The 20,005-nt window shown below is 36.2% G+C and overlaps 1 protein-coding gene across 2 annotated transcripts in view; it reads right to left on the reverse strand.

Moving 5' to 3' along the window:
• Positions 1-20,005, reverse strand: part of LOC101134474 (putative uncharacterized protein encoded by LINC00472) — a 224,624-nt gene that overhangs the window by 4,412 nt on the left and 200,207 nt on the right. The window contains exon 5 of one of the 2 annotated variants that reach the window (XR_010134282.1): positions 8,558-8,644. The exons of the other annotated variant lie outside the window; for it this stretch is intronic. The gene's annotated coding sequence lies outside the window, so the exon portion shown is untranslated. Of the gene's footprint in view, positions 1-8,557; positions 8,645-20,005 lie in introns of those variants that run through there. 2 annotated transcript variants of the gene reach the window in all.

Consider the following 20,005-nt stretch of genomic DNA (forward strand, 5'->3'; position numbering starts at 1 on the left):
GACAGCCCCAATACTCTTTTTTTGGTTGTTCAAGAAGAATAGATGTTGAAATCAGATAGCCTGGTTCAAGTCTTCACCCAACTATCTACCAGCTTTGTGACCTTGGGAAAGTCACCTAGCTTTCTGTGACTTTGTTTTCTCATTAGTGAAACACACGTATGTAACACTAACTACATTTAACAGTTGTTAATATATCTGAAGTGCTTAGAACAGTGTCTGACCCCCTAGTAAACACTATATATTGTTAATATGATTAATATTGCTTAGTTTATTATATCCCACATACGTGACTTATTTAGCTATTCCTGATTTTCTTTTTCTGGGCCCCTAGGCTAGTGGCTGCAGAAGAGACGGTCCTACCCTCAAGGAATCGCACTTTATTTGGAAAGACAAGATTTAAGGATTTGAGGAGATAGCCAGCAGGAAGCATAAGAAAAAATGCCAACTGCATAACCAAGTCAATCCTTGCTGTGGGAGGGGGTGAGCTTTATTGCTGGACAAGATTACCCAGGACCAGGTTAATTAGAAAACAGGTGTGTAGGTGTGTGAATGTGGAAGGGGCAGGGACAGAAAGTAGAGAGAAACTGGGCAGTGAGGAGGGAGATTTAAGCTAGGCATTTCTGCACCAGCAGCATTTTGATAAAGAAAAGAGGAGGTCAGTGGGGAAGGAAGGGATGAGGTGAACAAGTGAAAGGAAGTCAAAAAACATGTGTGGCAGACATTGCACAAAAGGGTGAGTTTCTGAATCTCTTTTGATAAGAATAACTGCACTCCCAGGCCTACATAGCAGGTGGAGTGATGGGACCATGGTACTGAAATAGCAAAACCAGGAGGCAGGGCTGGCTTTGAGAGGACAATGCATTTGACGCCTTCCAAGATTTGGTTTTTGGGAAGATTGGATGAGACACTACATATAAATCATTTAGCACAGTGACTGGCACAGAGTCAGTGCTCAATATACACTAGCTACTATTATTTGTGCACTCTAAAAGTTGCATTGCAGTAATTTAAGTGCAATGCTAAGAGCTGACAGTCATGAATGAATATGGAAATGTGCATATTATATTTTCTGACTTTTGTTTGTACACTTGGGTCCTTTTTCCTGAAGCAAACAAAAAATATTTTTATAGCGGCAAGATTTAACTTGAATTGTCGCCATGATTTTAGCTGTGATAAGAAAAACTGGGAAAATAAAACAGTCAGACCCTAGGCAACGACTTCCAAGAGGCCTTAGGGAAGCAAATTACCCAATATTCTGTCACTTTTCTCTCTGATTACAAGTCTCCCTTAGAGTTGGGGTTTTTTTTTTCCACCTAGAATAAAGGAAATGGAAATCTTGACAGCCTTTGGTTCAGAAACAGTTGATGGTATTGTTAGAACAAGCACATTCATTATCTGCTATAAAGCTTGCGGAGAGTGCTAATGGCATTTATAGAGCCATGTGGGTGAACCGCCTGAGGGGGCTTGGTAGTATTAGAATCCTGTGTACAGGATTCAGTGCAATGCATTTAATTTGTAAAAAATAGATTTAATAATTTATTGACTTTTGTCTTCTTTCTAGACCCTCTATTCTCCTTTCCATTTTACTTAAAAACGCATTTATTTAAGTGCTGCATGAGCATTGAAAGCAAACATTGAAACTGAAATTTTATACCACTGACTCCATAAAATTACAAAGTATAGTGGAGGAGATGAGGTGTAAAGGAGCAGGCAATTAATGCTTTGTTTTAAGATTTTTCATTGAGAGCTGGTATCTTTTTTAAAAAAGTTGTGTGTTTGTCTTTTTTCACTGTCAAAGTGAGCTAAGAATCTAGGCTCAAAGAAGACTAGAGCTGAGAGATGGCTTGGTGATGGACTACTGCAACCCCACACTTCATAGATGAGGACATTGAGGGATTATGTAATTTGTTCAAGACCCCAGCAGGGCCCATGATCAGGACCAGAACCTGAATCCTGCTGCCGGCTTGCCTGTTGCCTCCCTTGTTCCTCATCTCATGCTGATGTCTCTGAATAGTCATCACTGATAACTGGGTGATATGGTTAGGCTTTAGGTCCCCACCCAAATCTCATCTTGAATTATAATCCTCATATTCCCCGTAATCCCCACGTGTCAAGGGAGAGACCAGGTGGAGATGATTGAACCACGGGGATGGTTTCTCCCATGCTGTTCTCATGATCGTGAGTGAGTTCTCACGCCATCTGATGGTTTCACAAGGAACTTGTGTCCCTTTGCTAGGCACTTCTCCTTCCTGCCGCCTTGTGAAGAAGGTGCCTTGCTTCCCCGTCACCTTCCACCATGATTGTAAGTTTCCTGAGGCCTCCCCAGCCATGCTGAACTGTGAGCCAATTAAACCTCTTTCCTTTGTAAATTACCCAGTCTTGGGCAGTTGTTTACAGTAGTATGAAAATGGAATAATACACTAGGCTAAGATCATTTAAAGCATTAAAGGATTTCAGAATTGGAAGGGGCTTTTGGGAACATCAGCCTCCAGGCTTTGGGTGAAGTTCAGGAGTTTGCCCAAGGTCATGGATAAGGGTAAAAGAGGAGGACCTGGATCCAGCTCCCATGACCATTGCATTTCTTTAAGCCACTCCAAATCCATGGACTAATAATTTGCAGAGTGCTCACCAAATAAAAGGCAATAGGGCCTATATTCACTAAGATCTGCGTTTCATGCTTCTATTCACCCCCATTTTCTGAGCCTAGAGTTCTCCTCTGCAGGCAGGAGGGACTGGGCAGGTGGTGTGCCCGCTCACTGAGCTCCAACATGCACCATTTTGGTGATTCTGGATACAGTGCATGGATGAATTCCCTAGATTCCTTCCATAAACTTTTTGCTGCAACCAGACTAGTTATTTCTCCTTCAAACAACCCATGACATTTACTGCCTCTGTGACTTTGCAAAAACCTTTTTTTAAAGCATTTTTTTTGCCTCATCTTACTTTATTTAATTGTGCTCCCTCTGGAATATAAGTGCCAAGGGAACAGAGACCTGTCTGTCTTTCTCACTACCATAGTCCTTCGCTTATAGGAGTGCCTGGTACATAGTAGATACTCATTAAATGTTTGCTAAAAGAAAATAGAAATTATTATAGGTGCTGCTTAGTTCCCATCTTCTGAAGGCCTATTAAACCACAACTAGGGATCTTTGATTCTTAAGTATAGGTTCAATCAATCTCATCTTGGGCCTTTTGCTCAATTCTGGCCCAGAGAAAAGAGATGTCAAGGCTCTTGCCAGGAAAGATATGACTTGGAATCAAGTCAATTTTGCTGCTACTTGGTCTCTGTCTTTGGACCTTACCACTGGACTTTGGTTTTCCTCTTTCCAGAGTACATCTGACTCTGATGACAAATTCAGCACCCTTTCCTGCCAGGTGGCAGGTTGGTGTACCTTGTTTAACTTAATGTTAAAAAGGTCATGCCATGACTTCTGGATATTAGTTCTTTTTGTGACTAACCTTCCTTCTGGGAGCTGCCACTGACCCACCCCACAGTGCCTGCTGTACTCTGGGGGTTGGTTACCCCAGTGTATATTATACCCCAGTGTATATTAAAATATTTGTCTGCCAGGTCTGTTATCCAGAGTTCTCTCCATAAACTCTGGTGTCGTGGAGGATGTTGTCTGCTCAACTTGTCGGTGTTCCTTTCCTGGTGCTGTATTTCTTTAGTCATCCTTGCCAACTGGAGTTGAAGTGTCAAAGCCAGCCACCATCCTGGATGGCTTCTGCAGCATTTCATCATAAATTCCAGTTAGCAGAGTCCATTGGCTACACTGATCTTTCTCTCTGAGCTTTTGTATGGGTCTCTTTCCCAATCATCTTCATGTTCAGAGAACATGTTTCCTCATCTACAATGTGGTTAAGAGCTAGTGTTCCAGTGTCAGACTGCCTGAGCACCAGGTGTGTGAACTAGGCAAGTTACTTACCTCCAAGCCTCAATTTTTTCACTTGCAAAATAGAAGAGGAACACAGGCCGTAACAGTATGTTGTCTCATATGATAATGTTGAGGACTGAATGAGGAGTAAACGTAGCCAGTAAATTCTGTGTGAGATCCAGATTTAGTGGACTCTCCTGCCTGCTTCAACTCTCCAAACTGTTCCAGCCTATGAGCTCCCATATGCTTTCACTCCTCATTACTCATCCTGGATTCAAAGGTATAGTTATGCACCACATAATGAGATTTCCATCAATGATGGACCTCTCATGTGATAGTGTTCTGATAAAATTATAATACTGTATTTTTACAAATTTTTTCTATGTTTAGATACAAATACTTACTATTATGTTACAATTGCCTGCAGTATTCAGTACACACAGTCACATGCTGTGCAGGTTTGTAGCCTGCAAGCAATAGACTACCCCACAAAGCCTAGGTGTGGAACAGGCTATACCATCTAGGTTTGTGTAAGTACACCATGATGTTCTCACAAGGATGAAATTGCCTAATGAAGCGTTTCTCAATACGTATTCCTATCATTCAGTGACACGTGAATGTACTACATTGCAATGGCACTTTCAATTTTTAGATCCAAGTCTTGTATCCCCAGCTATCTTGTCAGTTCCTTCAGGTAAAAATATGTGTCTGGTGCCATCTTGTATCATTCAGTCCAAGCCCAGAGCCCTGCATATACTATACAAACAACAAACACTTTTTTATTGTTGGTATAAATAATGATATCATTTATTCTAAAAATCAGACAGCATGACTCCACAAACCTTGATGAGGTCGCTCATCCTGAAGTACATTTGCTTTGTTGATAGTGTATTGGCAAGGACAAATGCCAAGGCAGACAGAGACACTTATTAACCATCCTGGGGATTATGTGGGTGGCAGCTGTCCTGGGACAATGTTCCTTGTTAATGATATTCTTAGACTCACTCACAGCAGTGGTGAGAAATAACAGTGATCATGCTGAAAACCTGCTTTCTGATGAGCTTCGGAAAAAAGATGATATCTGGGACTTAGCCAGTTGGAGACTAAGAGATTCGCTCCATGGTATTTTATAATACTGCTTTACTTGTAATGGCAGGCTCTATTCCTCACTGGATAGTTTTGTATTTACCCATTTGATTGATGATTTTCCTGAAACTATATACTTTTGACTTTGCCTACTCTCGACCATGATAGAATGAAAGCTGCCACAAGGATCATCACTAAGTTCAACCTTCTTGGATAAAGGAATTTAGTACAATTAACTTGACACATGAGAATAGTTTAAAAAAAAAAGAGCTTATTTGGGTTCTGAGTTTAAAAGCAACTGGCATTTGTGCTCTGGCAATATAACATACCTGCAATGAAAGAATTATAGGAGAGGAGAGAATCAAACAATTGGAGTTATTATGGTATGGTGTTAGTCTGTTTTGAGTTGCTATAAAGGAATATTTGACACTGGGTAATTTATAAAGAAAGAAGATTGTTTTGGCTCATGATTTTGATGGCTGGAGAGGTCCTGACTGGGCATCTGTATCTGGTGAGGGCCTCAGGCTGCTTCCACTCATGACAGAAGGCAAAGAAGAACAGGTGTGTGCAGAGATCACATGATGAGAGAGGAAGCAAGAGAGTGGGGAAGGAGGTGCCTGGCTCTTTTTTTTAACAAATGTTTTCCCCAGGAACTAAATGAGTGAGAACTCACTCACTCAAGAGAGGGGGCATTGATCTTTTCATGAAGGATCTGCCCGTATGACACAAATACCTCCCATTAGGTCCCACCTCCAACACTGGGGATAAATTTCATCAGGAAATTTGGTGAGGGGTAAGCAAACCATATCCAAATGATACCAGGGATATGTCAGGATGAAGACTGGAGGCTGCAGGTAGAGATTGTGAAGACTTGGAGAAAGGGAAACTGGATTCCAGTTCTTCAGTTTCCTAAAATGCAAAGGTGGTATTATAATAGTCCCATAGTCTCTTTCTATGAACGGGGGGGAGAAAAATCTATTTCCCCATCAGGTCACCCTCAGAGAGTTGTTGTAAAAATCACGTGTAATAAGGTTTGCTAAAGATCCTTATAAGCATAAAAGCACTGAATAAGTGCAAGGTGAACAAGATGGTTTTGCTGACTACAGTCCCCTGGACCTGTTGGTGTTCCCAGTGCTTGACACAGTGACCTGGACAGAACAGGCAATGGGGTACAGGGTACATGGTTCTGGTGGCTGCCATTATTTAACTAGAGATCAGCTGATCTGAAGGAGGGCAGGACATCCTTACGCGGTAAGCGGTACTTTCCCTTTAGACTGGATTTGCAAATTCTGATATAGGGACATAGAGGCTTTTGTTTCCGATCTTAGGAAAAGGGTCTGGAGGAAACAAGATCTCATATCTCAGGGTCTCTCCCTTTCTCTCTAAGAGAAGAAATCTTTAGACACATCGGGAAACAGATGATTGTTTTTTTATAGGTCAGTCTTATTTTGAAAGGAGAGGATTGAGAAGAATGGACTTAAAATTACAAAAGGGATATTGTTTGGCAAAGAGGAGAGAAAGTGATTTTTCCAGAGGAAAGAAAAATGTGACAGTGAGAGAGCTGAAGGGTTTTATGTCTGCTTGAGGGTTGGCAGTAACCCCGTCCATTACCAGCAGAGGCCTGGGTAGACTTCTGGATATTTTTAAGAAAAAGAGAGGTAATTACCTTTCTGAGGTGACTTAAGGGCATTTCTTTTCAAGGCCTCTTCAATTTCTTTGTTGAGTCTATAAAATTTGTGAGGGAAAATAGAAATGTATACCCACTTCAAGAATAATGTGGCAAGCTATCTTTTATAGTGAATTCTTGCCATTTAAGACTTTGTATTTTTTAGTACAGAGACCTCTAAGAAAGGAGGAAAAATAATGAAATTTGAAAGCAAGATGTCATGAAAGCACACATTAGTGACTAATTTGTTAAGCATGTAATACAGTTTCCCATTAGGTTGATTGTCTTAAGTGTTAACTCCCAGAAAAGCAGCGCCCACATGCTGTCTCTAAAGGGAACAGGAAAGATGAAAAACTGGAAGCCAAAGATAGATGATTTTGAAAAGTGATCCATTGTCCAAATTCCCAGAGGCTTAGAAAAAAAGTGACCAACATCAGATTGCCCACTTTTCTTCAAGAGAATAACAAAGTAGTAAAAGAACAGAAATAATATGTAACAGCAACTGACCCAAACATGAAAATTGCCTCAAGGGACTATAGGTAATAAAATTGTACTGTATTTGAGATTCCTGCTAAATGAGTGGATTTTAGCTACTTTTGCCACAAAAACAAAGAAAAAGAAATGAGTAACTATATGAGTCGATGGATATATTAATTTGCTTCACTATAATAACTTTTTAACTATATACATGTATCCCATAACATCATGATGTGTATCTTAAATATATAATTTATTTTTAAAAAAACAAAACAATAACAATCCCTCCCCCTCCCCCAAAAAGCCTAAGGGAGTCTCCAAAGAAGCTACCTTAGGGAGAGATTCCTATAAAAATGTTTTTAGAAAAATTCATCTTTTTAACAGTGTTAATAACATTAAGGCTTTAAGAAGTACTTTCTGTCTATTAAATTCTGGGGGAAAACACTTATCCAGAGGCAAGAAACAGCTCATGCTAGATGATCCATTAATCCCTGAACTAGGCCTATAAATGAAATGGTTTATAGAGAAAAGAATTAAAGAATTTACAATCTTTGTCAAAAACTCAAAATAACTCCCGTTATTTCTCTGTTTCAAATAAAGATTCATAGGCAGATCCAAAGAGTAATGATTTTTAAATTAAAAAGCTTTATGAGCTTTTCAAGAGAGGAACAAAGCTAGAGGGTCAGGCTCTTTCTCTGAGGGGGAAGAAATGGATAGTGTGGGAAGGACTGTAAAAGCAAAGCAGGGGAGAAGAAAAGCCTTTTGAGGCATGCCCACGAAAATGCATTTACAGAGTACAGTAAAACTACTTAATCCCCAATTTTTATTACTGAGAGAATGGCTCCCTAAGCGAATTAATAGTAGAAAGAAGATTTCAGGTAGGATCTAGAACTCAATTATGAGAATAAGTCATGCTTGTCATTAGTACAATTTACAAACCAAAAATGTCTCATTTGATGCTTATGTGTTTACAATAGAAGGCCTGCGAACAAGTCAACTTGACAATGTTTTGTTAAACCACTGGTTTCGGTTAAATGTTTGTAACAATTATCACAGATGTTTCCAGCATGAGGGATGTTAGAGAAAATCTAAATCGATTCAGCCCCTCAATGTATGCGTGAGAAAAGTGGTCCCTCAAGGACTGGGTGTTTGGTGAAAGGTCACAGCTAGTTGGTGAAAAACTGGGTCTAGAATCATGCTTTAAAATTTCCTGTCCAGATTTCTTTTTTCTACTATAATCCTTTACTTAAAACAGTAATAGAATCATAAATTAATTCAGGTTGGAAAGAGGCCTTACAACTCATCTAAATTTGGAAGTAACCTTTTTGTTGAAGTACAACATGCATACTGAAAAGTGCACAAGTCATAAGTGTATCACTTGATGAATTCTCTCAAATTGAACACATCCACATATCAAGAAAGAGAATGTTACCAAAATTCCAGAAGATCCCTTGTGCCCCCTTCCAGTCACTGCCCGTTCCATGCCCCAGGATCAGATATTTTTATGCCCAGTTCAGGAATGAATAAACAGAGGTCCATGCTGGATAAATGATTTTTAAAAGTAAATTATTAGTGAGAACACAAAACATGGTCTTGCGAAGCACACTTTACTATTTTTCCACTACTTAAATTAATCTATTAAATTAGCGAATTAACTACTTGGAATTACTTAAATTCCACCTAATTCAACAATATGAAGCCCAGTGCAATGTAAAACAGCAGTGAGTCCCCAAAATGTTTTGTAGAATGAATTAATGAAATTATTCCTGCCAAGTGGTTGTCTCACTTGTTATATATATTTATGCTTCAAATATTTATGCATTGATTGGATGCAATATCTTCCTTGTTCTTTATTAGATATTAATAATAAGTCATAAATTTTCCTGCTGTTCCATACCTGATCTCTCTGTTCTTTGTATGTTTTTCTTGTTCTCATTACATCATGTTGTTGATTCCAGGCTGTCTATGAGTGGTTGTGAGTGAGGCACGATGAAGCTGTATGCAGGGCTGGTGTTTCCCTTTGCAGGAATTTTTTTTCTAAGGGGATTAGATGTGAGCCACCTACTCACTGGGTGACCTCCACTATTCGTATTTGAAGAACTTTTCTCTGGGGTTAATTTATTTTGCTAGAAAATAACCCTTCAAATGCCTGGGGGAACACGGAGACTACAAGTATTTTGGAAGCAGTGTGGGAGGAGTTGTGCGGCCCAGTCATCATGCAGACTAAATCTTGTTTTTATTTCCATACCTCATTCCTGTTCTCCTTTAAGGATGACTAAAAGTCAAAGTCGTTTTTCTGTCATCACCACCCAGTGCTATACAATGGTATACACCACGCAATTCTATACAATGCTAGTGATAAAATATTGTTCTCCCATCAAAACTTGTTAGTCTGGTTTTCAACACTGTTGTGGTTACTGCTAATTTTTTTACTTTATTATAACAGAAAAGTCACCTAGTTAAAGCGTATATTTGATGAATGTTGGTGATTATACACAGTTTGATGAATTCTGGTAATTGGATTCAAGACATAAAACAGTTCCTTCACCCTAAAAAGTTTTCTTGTGCCTCTTTGCAGTTGATCTGCTGCCCCAACTTCTAGACCCAGGCAACCACCAATCCGCTTTCTCTCACTGTGCTTTTACCTTTTCTAGAATTTCATGTAATGAAATCAAACGGTGTGTAGTTTTTTTGTGTTTGTTTTCTTTCACTTAACATAATGCTTTTGAGATCCACCCAGGTTGTTGTGTATACTGAGTTCCTTGTTATTACTGAGTAATATTCCTTCATCCGGATATATCACAATTTACCTGTTTACTTGTTGGTGAACATTTGGCTTGTTTTCAGATTGTGACAGTAGTGGATAATGCTTCATGTACAAGTTTTCATGTGGACACAGTGTTTCTCCTGGATAAATGCCTAAAAGTAGGATTGGTGGATATGTTTATATGACACTGCCATAGTAACTTCCAAAGTGGCTGCACCATTTTGCATTCCTATCAGCAATGTATGAGTGTCGTCATTGCACCACATCATCGTGAACACTTGACATTGTCAGTATTTCAATTTTTAGCCATGCTAGTGGGTATGTAATGTTATCATATTTTGATTTTTATTTTATTTCCTTGATGACTTGTGATGTTAGGAGTCTTTTCATGTGCGTATTCTCCATTTGTTTATCTTCTTTTGTGAAGTTTTCATTCAAATCTTTTATTGTCTTCTCATTAATAGGTTGTTTGTCTTCTTCTTGAGTTCTAAGAGTTCGTTTCATATTTTGGACACATGCCCTTTGTCAAATATGTATTTTGCAAATATTTTCCCCTAATTTATGACTTGCTTTTTTGCTTCCCTCACCCATGTCTAAAAATAGAAAGTTTTCAATTTTGATGAAACCTATTCTGTCAGTTTCTTTTCTCTTAGAGATCTTATTTATTGTGTCTTTAAGAAAGATTTGCCTGACCCAGATCACAAAGATTTTCTTCCATGGTTTTTTAGAAGTTTTATGATTTTAATTTTTAAGTTTATGCCTATAATCAATTTCAAGTTAATTTTTATTTATAAATGTGATACATGGATCAAAGTTAATTTTTAAGTAAAAATATCCAGTTGTTCTAGCACAATTTAGAGATGATCTTTTCTTTGTTGAATTTCCTTGGTTGGATAAAGAACTTGGCACATCTCAGCAGCAGAAAGGAGGTCAATGTGGCCTGAATCCAGAGAGACAGGAGGGAGTGTTGTATAATGATGTTAGAGAGAAAGATAGCGGCCAAATCTGGTAAGGTCTTATGGGCCTTGATAAGAAATTTGAATTTTATTCTGAGAGCAATATAATTGCTTCAAGGGTTTTAAGCAGGGCCACTGCATATGATTTACAGTTTAAAAAGATGATTCTTCATCTGTATGCACCAATCCAGTTAAACCTACACTGATGAAGGTCACTACTGACCATGCAATATTAAGCTGAGTTTGATGGAATTTTATTGTTTATTCAGTGGAGCAAAATTTGACCCATAGCTCAGCAATTCTTAAGTTGCCAACTGCACGTTTACCTCCTTTCCCCCTTCTTGTAAGAGACTGTATAAAGCTAGAGCTAATGCACTTTTTTGGATGCTGCTTCTGCCAGAAATCTTTGCCAGGGATATTAGAAATGCTACCTGGTGCTTTATGTCCTTTGGCTTCTCTTCCATTGCCAAGGTAAACACTATGCTAATGCCAATAGGAAAAAGCTTAAGAAGATTTTACAGTTATTAGAGATTGCATACCCCTTGGTGATTACTACCAGCTTAATTTGAACTATATGAAATTAGCAAAACATGAGAAATCTAGAATAGCATTTTTATACTAAAGAGAAATACCACACATTGTGATCATCCATTGAACATGAAAATTAATTAAATTAGCCTAAGTAAGAAGATAGATTTTGAGACAAAATACTATTTTTCTGTGTTAGGTTAGGTTATAAGAGAAATTGTAGAACTCTCTAACAATAGAATGAATTTGGTTTTACTAATTTTACTGAAGGTCAGTTAACAGATTAAGTTTTGTCTAAATTACCTTCCCAGCTTAATTCCAAAAGGCTCTTTGTGTAAATATATATTTGCACTTAAGCTGCAGAGTTTTTACTAGATGCTTTAACTTTCAGACTACTAAATATGTTGAAGTTAAGAGATGAAGAAATTAAAGTTACATCGTGTAGTTAAAATGTTATTTTTTAAATTTCACTGAATGAATTCTGTTTGATCAATGTCAACTGTTTGACTGATGCATCTCCAGATAAGTTTCAAAATTTGCATCATAACTGTAATTCATCTACCACTGGGACAATAATGGCTAGGAGGATAGACAGCTTATTAAGTAAAATGTTGGTACTAGTTTTAATAATCTTGGCATTCCTTCTTTTTACTTTCTTGATATTACCTCCACATTAATCCAGATTTCACTTTAAAGGTTATTTTTATGCTTTTAAATATATAATTTAGATTTAGTCTTTGAACATTTTAACATTGATTGAAATAGCCTTGCTAGAATGGAGGTGGTAAATTTTTTATTTAAAGAGATGTAGAGAAATATCCACTTCTGTTGGACTAGACATTGTAAAAATTCTTCCACCAAAAGCATCTAGAAATTATGAGAGGAATATCTTCAAAACAAAAGGAAAAATGAAACTGAGTGATAAGCTAGCACTAAAGCCCTGACTTCCCTGGAGGTGTCTGACAATACCAGAAACAGAGGCCAGGCTTTTGACAGCCTCATAAAGGAATAGGAGATAAGCCCTTTTATCTAGTAAGATGGGCAAAGAACTAAAACTCATGCTTAAGACTAGTATACTTATGGGGCTAGGCTTGTGGTGATAAGTCGAACTAGAAGAAAACCAAAAGCAAACTTTTAAAATCATAGTCCTTGGCTTCAGGTGGGGAAAGTATCCCTTGAGAATTCAGAATTACAAGCTTATTGGAATGTAAGTTCAGGATTTGAACTTAAAACACCTGCAGAGTTCCAGCAAGGATATACTGACCATTTAATTTTAAGTGCTTCCAGGTGGGTAGCACACCAGGTTGGTAGAGCACCTACCAGAGAAAACTCATATCCGTGGGGAGAAAAGCATTCTTATGTTTTCTTCAAATTAAGTTCAGCAAAATAAAAGCTCACACATACAAGGAAACAGACCACAGTGAGCAGAGTCAACAAAAACAATAAACCATGAATTAGAGGAACCACATAGGACTTGAAATGTTGATATTATCTATGAAGAGTATAAAATAAATGTGCTTAGTATGTTCCTCTAGATTAAAAAATATATTTTAAACATGACAAAAGACTAAGAGTACATTTTTAAATTACATAGGCTTGGAAGAGAACTACATAGAGTTTACAGAAATAAAAATGTATTTATTTAAATTAAAGATCAGGAGTGGGTTAAAATCATATCAAACACAACAGAAGAGAAATTAATAAACTATATCTGAAGAATTACACAGAATTTAACATAGAGAGATTAAGAAAATATAAAGGACAGGTTAAGAGATAGGGAAAACACAATGAAAAGGTCTGCCATAAATGTAATTGGAGTTCCAGAATAAAAAAATAGAAGAAGGAAAGAAAATATTTTTAAAATATCAGATGATAATTTTTCACAACTGAGGAAAGACAAATATTCTTAGATTTAGGAAACACAAAAATCCTAAACAGAATAAATAAAAACCAACCTTAACTCAGTCACATTGTAATTAAGGTGAAAATCACAGTGACAAGAGAAGATTAAAAGTATCTGGTTAAAACAGACAATGTACTTTCAAAGGAATACAATTTAGAGTGATGTCACAGCAGCAAAAATGATAACCAGGAAAACATCTTTAGTGTGCTGGGAGAAAATAAAAGTTAATCTAAAACTGTAAACCTAGTTAAACTATCTCTCAAGAATGAAAATACAGATTTTCAGGCAAACACAAATTGGGGGAGTTAATCTCTCACTGACTTCACTAAAGGAATTTCAAAAGGATATAGTACTTAAGGCAAAAGTAGAACAATCCAAGACAGAAGTTTTAAAATTCAAGAAAAAAATCCTATGTGAAAAAATGGGTAAATATGAGGGTAAATATAAATCAATTATAAAAAAGTAATATTTATTATGTGGTAAAATGTAGAAAAATTATTGTATAATGATAACTTTTAAAATGGAAGAGTAGTTATGGGTTGAATTGTGGCCCTCTCCAAAAATTGGAGTCCTAACCCCTGTTGTACCTCAGAATGACACTTTATTTGGAGATAGAGTCTTTACAGAGGTAATCAATTTAAAATGAAGATCATTAGGGTGGATCCTAATTTAATATCACGGATGCTTTTATAAAATAGGGGGAATTGTTTTTTGTTATTGTTGTTTCGAGTCAAGGTCTCCCTATGTCCCCCAACTGGAGTACCGTGGTGCGATCTCTGCTCACTGCAACCTCCACTTCCCTGGCTCAAGTGATTCTCTCACCTCAGCCTCCTGAGTAGCTGGGACTACAGGTGTGAGCCACCATGCCTGGCTATTTTTTTGCATTTTTTTGTAGAGCCAGGGTTTCTCCGTATGTTGCCCAGGCTGGTCTTGAACTCCCGGGCTCAAACGATTTGCCCTCCTCGGCCTCCCAAAGTGATATAGGGATTACAGGTGTGAGCCACCATACCCAGCCAAATGGGGGGAATTTGGACCCAAGGAGAAGATACACACATGTAGGGAGGACATCATGTGACAATGAAGGCAGAGACACAGGTGATGATTCTACAAGCCAAAGAATGCCAAAGACTGCCAGCAAACCAGAAGCTAGGGGAGAGGCCTGGATCAGATACTGTCTTACAACTCTCAGAATGAACCAACCCTGCTGACCTTGATTTTGGACTTCTAAACTTCAGAACTGTGAATCAACCTATTTCTATTGTTTAGGCCACCCTGCTTATATTACTTTGTTATGGCAGCCCTAGCAAGCTAATAGAGGATTGTTCACGGTTAAACTTTTAATATCTTTCTATTATTTACAAAGATAAGGCTATATGTTTTGGGTAAACCAAATATGTTAAAATTTTCTGGGAAGTCAGTTAAAAAATGGAAATAAAACATATATATTCCACCAAAGTAGAGAATAAATGAAATAAAAAGATGAACCCCCATCAGAAATATGGCAGATTACACCTCTGGGGCAGGAAGAGTACAGGATAATCCAGGAACATCTTCATACCAGAAAGTAAGGAAGCTCTCAGAAACTCTACTCAGGGGCTCATAAAGCCATTTGATTAAGCTGCTCTGGCCAAAGACGGGAAATGTCATGCCTCAATAAGGATAACAACTGCAATGCATTAAAACATATCAGATAAATATAAATCCAGAAGTTTGATTTGATACTAATTATTTATGATTTATAGAAATAAATAAACTCATTGGCTACAGCCTTTGCAGGGTCTAGAAACTATCTCAATATTTTGAAAATAAATTTAAAAAGAAAGAAGAATAAGTTCTTTATTTCCTAAAAGTGTTCCTGAGGCTTCAGACTATGAAAATAATTACTGTGAGAGTTTCTCTTTGTATACCTATTCCAGGAAATAAATGTACAAGAAGTTTTCCAAATTGACCTATCATCACTTTTAAAAACTCCTGATGAATGCATGGGTCTAGGTAATGATCACCAATGGCCCAGCTTCAGCAATTACCAATATATGACCAATTATTCTTTATCTAGATCTTTACTTATTTCCTCCTAAACAATCCCATCTCTACCACCACCAGGTCACAGATTATTTTGAAATGCTCTTCTTTTAGGACAACCTCAATGCCATCATTACATTTTTAAAAATTAAAAGTGAATCTTCAATAAAAGATATTCAATAAATGTTCCCATTTCCCTGACAACTTAATTCCTTTAACTTAAAAAAAATTCAAATAAGGGTTCTACTTCACAGTTACATTTCAAATGAGAAGAATTTGAATGTTCCTAGCATAAAGAAAAGATAAATATTTAAGGTGACAGATATCCCAATTGCCCTGATTTGATTATATGAATATGTCAAATTATGACATGTAAGCAGAAAATTGTATAACTATTATGTATAAATAAAAAAACAAAAATAGATAAAAGAATAGTCAAAGGGGCCCCATGTAATTCAAGCCCAATTATTTTATTTTTTAAAAGAATCAATCATAAATAGTCTGAAAAGATGAAAGAAGGTAAAATTTCAGGGAAATGAAAAATAAGATAGAAATATTCAGATTTATCAGTAGTAAAAATCCAGTTTTAAAATTTATGTGGAAGAAAAATAAGCCCAAGATTATAAAGGCAATTTGAAAACAAAGGGAGGAGAAAGAAAAAGGAAGTAAACTACCAATACGGAAACCGTAAAAAAGAGAGAAATCAGATGTTATATATGTCCTGGTAGAAGTGCAAAATACCACATACAAGATGGTCTTGCCAAAAAAAAAAAATTGAGCCTTAATTTGATTGAGGTTCTTTTAGTTTATAAAACAAAAATAATTAAGGAAGTATGGAATTGGTATAGGGACAGACAAAACAGTGGAACAGGATAAATGAAGAAAGGTACTCATATATGTTAATATATGATGAAGATGCCATTGTGGATAAAGTAATGATGAATTATTCCAAAAAAATGAGCTATTTAGGAAATTATCAACTTTTGAAAAATAAAATCAGATTTCAGATCCCTATTCCATATCATATACAAAAATAAACTTCAAATGGATTAAAAATATATAATCTAACATATGCGATATTATGTTATAATGTAGTTAACATAATGTAACATAACATAATACCGATATATCTATATATCTATTTATATATATAATGAATTCTGGGTAGAAAAGGATTTCTTTCTTTTTTTTTTTTTTTTTGAGATGGAGTTTCATTCTTGTTGCCCAGGCTGGAGTACAATGGCATGATTTTGGCTCACTGCAACCTCCACCTCCTGGGTTCAAGAGATTCTCCCGCCTCAGCCTCCCGAGTAGCTGGGATTACAGGCACCCACCACCACATCCAGCTAATTTTTTGTATTTTTAGTAGAGACAGGTTTCACTATGTTGGCCAGTCTGTGAACTCCTGACCTCAGGTGATCCACCCACCTCGGCCTCCCAAAGGCCTGGGATTACAGGTGTGAGGCACCGTGCCTGGCCCAGAAAAGGATTTCTTAGATAAGACTTAAAAGACACAAACCCAAAAGAAGAAAGATTAATTAGATTTGACATTAGTATCTTTTATCAAAGTAAAAAGGGATTATATTTACAACACATATTAATGATAACTGAATCAATAAAGTTGATCTCAATCAATTTAAAAAGGTGAATTGCATATAAGTAAAATTGTCAAAGGAGATGAACCAGAAACTCACAGAAGGCAAATCTAAATGGCCAGTAAACATAAAGTGAAAACTTCAAAAATAATTAGGGAAATTCAAAATAAAATAATAAGATACCATTCACATATATCCAATCAGGGAAAATAGAAAAGGGCTGCAATTCCAAGTACTGGTGAGAAAGCTGAGCAATACTAATCAACAAATCTGCTTCCAAGTGTATACCTAGAACAGAAACTCTATTACATATACAACAGACATGTACAAGAACATGTATAGCATCCAATAGCAACAAACTATTGGAAATAAACACCCATCATAAGCAAAACTGATAAAGAAAAATTGTGTATAATCACAACAGACTACTATGTAGCAATGAAAATTAATACAAGGGTCAACATGGATGAATCTCATAAACATAATGTTAAAGAAAGAAACAAAATCAAGGAAAAAATATACATCATGATAATAGTTATATCAAGTTTAAATATTTCCACAAATAAATTAACTAAATTGCTAAATACAAAATTTAGCCAAAAATTATTAAATATAAAATTCACAGTAGTAGTTATTGGTTGGGGAGAAGTGGGCGTGTTCATAACAGGCCTTAAGTAGATTGGTAATATTTTGTTTCTTAATCTGGGTGGTGGGTATATGGGTATCTATTATACTATAAACTTTTATATGTATTAAGTATTCTATGATTAATAAAAATATTAAGAAGCATGGGTAGAAAAACATGAATATAGTCACTGAGTCTCTTAAAAGTGCTGGATACTATGCTGGACACTGGAAAGGAATATAATGCTGAATGAGAAAGACATAGTTCTTAGCTTTACAGACCTTGGAATCTATCTGGGAAAACAGACATTGAACAAAGAGTTGCCACCATTCCAGATGTCTTGCTATTTCCCAAACATATGATTTTTTAACAAATTATTCTTTTTTCTATACCCTGCCTGTACTTCTCTTGACCCTTCTTCTGCTGTGCAGGTCTCTGTGACTGTGCAATTTTCCCTGATGACCCCTGCAGGATTGATCTTGCCTTCTCTCTGATATCGCTGTGCCTTTCCTTTTAATCTCTAAATGCAATAATCAGTTTTCCTTTCTGTCTCTGCCAACTATCTGTGAGCTCCTTGAAAATAAGGACCACTTACTGTCTATCCACCATCATGGCACATGGTAGGTAACATATATATGTTGAATGGCTGTGTTGACATGTAAAAAGTGAAGTACTAAGGCAATTATATGGATAACACAAGTTTCAAATAAAAGCACAATACAAAAGTCCTTTGCCTCAAAAAGTCAGATATTGTTGAACAAAAACTTATTTTAACATAGCAAATATAAATACAATTGTAGTCACCACTAAAGGTGATTTTTTACTTGCAACAAGAAATAACTTACTTTAGCCCATTCTCTTTTTGGAGTTTTCTTTGTCAAAATATTGGCTTTCCCTTGTGTATAGAACTCCATTTATATGCCATCAAAATAAGTAGGTTAATGGTGAATTCAGGAAATTTTGATTAAAACATTATCATTCAAGGACTTTTTTTTTCTACCTTTGATTTATGCAGAATTTTGTTTATTATTGGCCACTTTGCTTGGAAAAAATACTTTTTTATATAAGTACGTCCATAAGAAAAACGCTAATTTTTTTAGTTAGCATTTTTCTCCTCACATTGATACATTGTGAGGCTTCTCTGACTTGCTTTATATGTATAAGGATTGATATCTTCTTATAGCAATAATTTTTTTTACTGTAAATTTGGTTACTACTTCAGATAATGTGCTACCTTAGTGTAGCATAACTTTTTTCCCAAACTACTTCCAAGGATTAAGTCTTACTAAATACAATTTTCAGAAAAATCTTTTAATAATTATCCTGGGGCATCTGTGATTAAAAAGACCCCCATATGTTATTATTAAATTCACTTGTACGCAGAAGCAACTTGAAATTGAGATGACAGTTTTGCTATTATATGAATTTGGCCAGAACATACTATAATAACTATATTCTCTGCTGCCCTGTCACTAAAAATTTTTTCAAGATTTTCTACAGCAAAGAATTTCTAATCACATACACATTTAAGAAAGTACTACATTAGAACAAATACCTAATGCATGTTTTTGACAATCACAAAAACACAGATGAATTTAGTTTTCCATTATCCTGCCAGTGACTGGAATCTGGCTTTTGCCCTGAGACTTGATCTCACGAAGACATATCCTCTTCCTATTTCCAGGACTTCTGTGGCTTTTATTAGACCACCCTATCAACACAGAGAGAAGACAGCCATTTGATACATATAATTCAAAAGAATTTCTTCAAGACTTTTTTGAGGTAATATCAAAAAGTTTCCTTGATTTCTGCATTAAAAGAAAATTGGATCTTAAAGTTAACTCTACAGAAATGCACCCTTTGGAGTATCACAAATAAAACAGGTTTTCTGCCTGGGGACAGTTGTCTATTGCTCTAGCAGGTTGCACTTACTATACTATGGAAAATGAAACACTACTACATTTATCTGTCTGAAAAATTGCCCCAAGAAGGATGTTTACTATCTCCACTATTATTTCATGTTGAATTGGGAGTGTTGGACATTGCATTCAGATAAGACAAAACAAATAGGGACACAAGAATGGGGAAAAATAGAGGAATAAAACTATGTCTATTTGCTACTGATGAGATAATATTCTTGGGAAACCTGAGTTAGTCGGTAATAAAATGAACATATACATAAATTTGGTAAGGATACAATTTTATTATATGAAAATCAATAATCTCATATATACAAACAATAATCAGTTAGAAGACATCATGGAAGAAAAACCCCATTTACAACAACAAAAATATAAAATAGGAATAAACTTAAAAAGAAATGTGAAAAATCTACAAGGGAAACTTTAAATACACCTGAAAAGGGACAAAAGCAGAGTTTAATTAAAAGAAATTCTTGTGTGTGTGTGTTTGTGTGTGTGTGTGTATGTGTGTGTGTGTTTTGAGATGATGTCTCACTCTGTCACCCAGGATGGAGGGCAGTGGCAAGATCATGGCTCACTGCAG

This window comes from Gorilla gorilla, chromosome 5 (assembly GCF_029281585.2).
Source record: "Gorilla gorilla gorilla isolate KB3781 chromosome 5, NHGRI_mGorGor1-v2.1_pri, whole genome shotgun sequence".
Lineage (NCBI taxonomy): Eukaryota > Metazoa > Chordata > Mammalia > Primates > Hominidae > Gorilla > Gorilla gorilla.